Genomic DNA, 5,015 nt, shown 5'->3' with positions numbered 1-5,015 from the left:
AATTTAAAGTTTAACAAGCAAACCAACCAGATTTAAATAGTATGAAGGCATAGACATAAGTGAATAATTCATTTATTCTTCAGTACTGGAACTGGCAGAAAACATTAAGAGTAATTAGACAAATTTGGAATCTTTTTTGAATGAAATATTAGAACGGAGACTGAATGAAATAATATGTAGTCCATATTTTACTGAAGGCTGTACAATAAAATAGTAATGATAGTAACTGGTAAATGAGACATTAGTGAAATAAAAAAACAAAAATGATGTATTTTTTTGTGGAAACCATTACTATATAGTCCAATTAAAATATTAAAAATATGTGTAAAATACATAAAATATGTATTTTAAATTAAAAAAACTTGATTACTAATATAGCACAGTAAATTGTATTTTCATGCAAAATTTTAATCGATTGCTAAGTTTCCTCAACTTTATTTCAAAAACTTTTGGTGAATATTTTACGTTTCAATTTTAGTACTAATTTTTTATGTCGATTTCATGAAAATCAAATTAAACTACTAGAGTATAAGTAATTTGTTATTAGTTAGCCAGGAAATTTACATTTACCTGTTCGTCAACTCACTCTACTAAAATTACAAATGTAAACAAATTTAAGCCAGAACTCAAGTGAAGCCCATTTCGACTAGCAGCATTAAAATAATAATTTCCACACGAATAATTTTCAATCAATTAAGGTTAAAATGTTGAGCTCTATGAGTGCTTTTTACTCTACGATCCTTGTTATTGCTACGAAATTGCAATAAAATGCTTGCAGCAAGCACTATATAGTTAAGTGTATATATGTTCATTTGCTCAAAAATGATACTCATAACTGCAATGTATTTGGGGGAAAACGTAACGGCAAGTGTACAAGCGTACAAGTGCAGCCATAAACAGCATTTCGACTACTTAAGGCACATTTTTACTTGATTTTCTGTTGAAATTTCCAACTAAAGTCCGATGAGTAACAAAAATATTTCATATAAATAAATAAGTCGGCTTCATTGGTTAGTGCAACCATAAAACCATTGCAAAAAGTATTGCCACAAATTCTGTCTGTGTATGTGTGCCGTGTACCGTAGTGGTTGAAATGCAGTAGCAGCGAACATGTTCTCCTTTGGATTGATTCTTAAGCTCTACTTAGCCACAATTACTACCACATCCGCTACCAATACTACTTCAAATTTTGTAGCTATTCTTGCTCTGCTGCTATTACTACAACAGAACTAAAAACAACAACAATAAGTTCTCTTGTAGCTTTCACTAAGGGAACTATGGTCGCATGTAGTTTTGTTTTGAAGTGAATTTGCTGCTGTCTGTAGTGGATGCTGTTCGTACGTAGTGTTTTTTTTTGTAGTAAGAGAACACTACACTGACAAGTATACAATTTGTTTTGTTTTCCTTTTTTGACGTTTTTGTTTTTGTTATTGTTTTTGTTATTGTTTTTGTTTCTGCTGTTATTTTGGCCCCGTACTGGCGGCAATTCATTTCATTAATTTTTTAGTGCAGCGCCTTGTCGTGGTGGCAAATACTGAATTATTGATTTGGATTTAATAAATTTAATTGCACTAAAGTGCGAAACAATGTTCGAGTTGTTTTTGTTGTTTGTTTTTTGTTTTTGCAGTTTTTGTTATTTTTACCTTTAAAAGTTTTTACAAACGCAAATTGCTTTGTTCACTTTAGTGTTTTGATATTTGCTTTGCTCCATAGGTTTGTTTGCTTTTGTTTATTGTGATTTTTTTTATCTACATTTTTAATTTAATTAAAATGCATGGATGCATTTCATAAAATTTTTATCCACCTCAAGTGCTTTAATTACTTTAAACATTAACTCACTTTTACATTAAACATTAGAGAGAACTAATTATTACATAGAGAGAACTAATTATTTCATACTAAATTTATGGTCAATTATAAAAATTTAATAAACTAATGTAGTTTTTGAGAACTACATATATATAGATATATGCATATTTGACTACAAACACATATGACCACTGATGATGACTACATTATGAATGCCGACAGTTTTAAAAAAGTCTATTAATTATTTAATAATATAGTAATAGCTCATGCTAAAACAGATAATGGTTAAAGTTATAGACGAAAGAAATTCCAACAACTATCAGGACAGCAAGAAGAAATTTTTTATCTACCTAAAAGTGATCTAAAAGTGATAGAACTGTAGATTATGACTAATATACGAGTATAGTAGAGACATTATAAAGATAGTCGTTAAGTTTTTCATAAGTAATTAAATATATTTGAAAGTGCAGTAGAAATAATTATTTAGTCAATTGTAGTATCCTAACGGAATATTGAACTATAAAACGGCAAGAAGCCAGATTCAGCCTGCCCCGTCGACTCTCCTGTAGTACATGTATACCGGTACACGAGAAGGAGAAATCGGAGCACCTATTGTGTTAATGTTCAGGCTTGTTTTAAGTCAGCTTTAGCTATTGAATGTCCTATTCTTTAATTCACTGGGCGATAATATAATATATATATATATATATACATACATCGTAACCGATTTGTTACGATCATACTCAAACGGAAAATGTATGATCTAAAAAATGGCCAAAAAATGGGAGAACCAAAAAAAAAATTTTAATGGAAAACCAACATAAAGACTCTTTCTGAAGTATTCCCGATAAAGTTCTGGGATAGGAACGATCTGGTAAACGAGGTGGATTGTTTTTAGGTCATGCAAATCGGCCATACCACTATTGTGACGACTTGATGTCGATATGTAGATATTTTTAAACCTACTTTCCGCACAAAATAAAGACTACATATATACATTTATATTAATTCATCAATTCTTATTATATCTACTAATATAATAATGTTATTATATTAATAATAGAATTATTTTTTCAAAATAAAATGAAATATTAAAATATAAATTCAATTAAAATATTCAAAAATAAATAACATAACATACGAGAACATTTTAAATTTTGATCATTTCAAATTAATTTTATGATTATAATTTATTATTATTTTTTTTTAATTTCTATAATTGATTTGTATTGGCAATTAACAGACATATTCATGTCAAACTATAAGAGATAAATAAATATAACTTTCATCTTAATGTTATCGTATAAATTTGCCTCAAGTATATTTACTAATCAATATATCCCATTTCAACTAAATGCCAATTAGCATTGAATTTGAGTCATATTGACTTACTTTGAATAAAACATCAGTTTAATGAATATTAAAAGCGGCAATATTATCAATATTCATTAAAATCATTGATTAACATTTGCAATGTCCTGGAAGTTGCGTTCAGAATGCCATTAACTTTATAAGCTAATAATTAAGTATAAATCAAGTAGAGGAAAGAAGGTCAGAGTTAAATATAAGAAAAGAGAAAAGAGTACAGTAAAAGAAAACGAAATGAAATAACTAAATAAAATTTATTTTATAACATATCCAAGTACCAAAGGATATTAACAGTAAGAATAACTTAAATCCCTAAGGTAGGCGAATTGCAATTAAATAGGATCTTATAACGGCAAACGTATACTTGTATGCACATCAAGAAACTATTTTAAGTCACTTGGTGAAGTTATAAATATGACATATATACTACAATAGATACTATAAATAAAAAAGTTTATTGAAACTATGTGAGTCTGGTCAAAGGGAATGTCGAATACTCGTAAAAGCACTAAAAAGGATATGAAATTACACAAGAATAATTCATGTTATATGTCCGCACATGTTTACAATTGCTGATGTATTTAGTTAAGTAGAACTGTATAAATGCTCCAGTGCTCATGTAGGGACGACTACTACTTATTGTCCAAAGCAACTGAGCACAACTGAGTTCCATTGGATTGCGTTACTCGTAACTGTACTGTCTGTCTTATATTGCCTTATGTGTTCTGCGTGTATCGTTATCCTTTATGACGTTCTGCAGTGAACGAGCTCCTACGAGCTGGCTCTTTCAACTACAAATTAAAAAGACAGTTTTGCAATTGCTGGCTTACAAGCATAAGGCGGTACCCTATGAATACAATTTTTTTCAATTGTGCTACTCTATGTGTTATAAATGTAACAAATACGATATCTGTTTGTGCTCAAATGAGTATGTGACATAAATTTATTAATCACAACTACTCACAACTCATGCAATCAAATGCATTCACGTACGAAATATTGTCATTCGAGTAGTTTTGACATTAGTAAACATTTGAAAGGACACACAACTTAAGAATTACAACTGTTTGGATAGGATATGAACATTTTTTGAGTATTGAGCATGTGTTGGTTGTATTAAAAAGAGAAAAAAATAATAGGATATATAAAATAAATTTAATATAAAGAAAATTTCAAATTAAAAGCGGAATTTCATTAAATTCACAAATAATAATATTGTAAAATATTGTAAAATTCTTGCTAATACTCTTTATAGAGTTTTATGTTCCATCTAAGAGTACCAAATTACAGACATAAACAATGGTATTTCAAGTACGCATTCTAGAATCATATTACATATACTTGGTGTTCTTATTAAAGCAATACATCGGCTGATAACTCTGAAGTTTAATATAATATTAAATAAATAATATTAAAAAGGATTTTTTTTCTCGGACCGTTGTCTCACGATTTTCTGCAGTTAACGCATCTGTTGTGTCATGAACGTTATTGATGATCTGGCCTTTTTCAAGGTAATCGAGAAATAAAATACCGCGTGCATCCCAAAAAAAGACGACATAATTTTGCTAGCTGTTTTCTTTAAGAGTAATACAATCATTCATACAATCAGAATGATTCATTCTGCAAGAGAGGTATCGAATGAATCATTCTGCAAGAGAGGTATCGAAATTCTAGAATGATTGTATTACTCTTAAAGAAAACAGCTAGCAAAATTATGTCGTCTTTTTTTGGGATGCGCGCGGGATATTTTAACCTTGAAATATGTCAACTTACAATAATGACCTTTTCGTCAGAGCCATATTTCTCTCCATACAGCATTTTTTTTTTGAGGTCTGCAA

Source organism: Teleopsis dalmanni, chromosome 1, assembly GCF_002237135.1.
Source record: "Teleopsis dalmanni isolate 2A chromosome 1, ASM223713v2, whole genome shotgun sequence".
Taxonomy (NCBI): domain Eukaryota; kingdom Metazoa; phylum Arthropoda; class Insecta; order Diptera; family Diopsidae; genus Teleopsis; species Teleopsis dalmanni.
The sequence above is the reverse complement of the archived record's forward strand: the minus strand, read 5'-3'. Positions refer to the sequence as shown.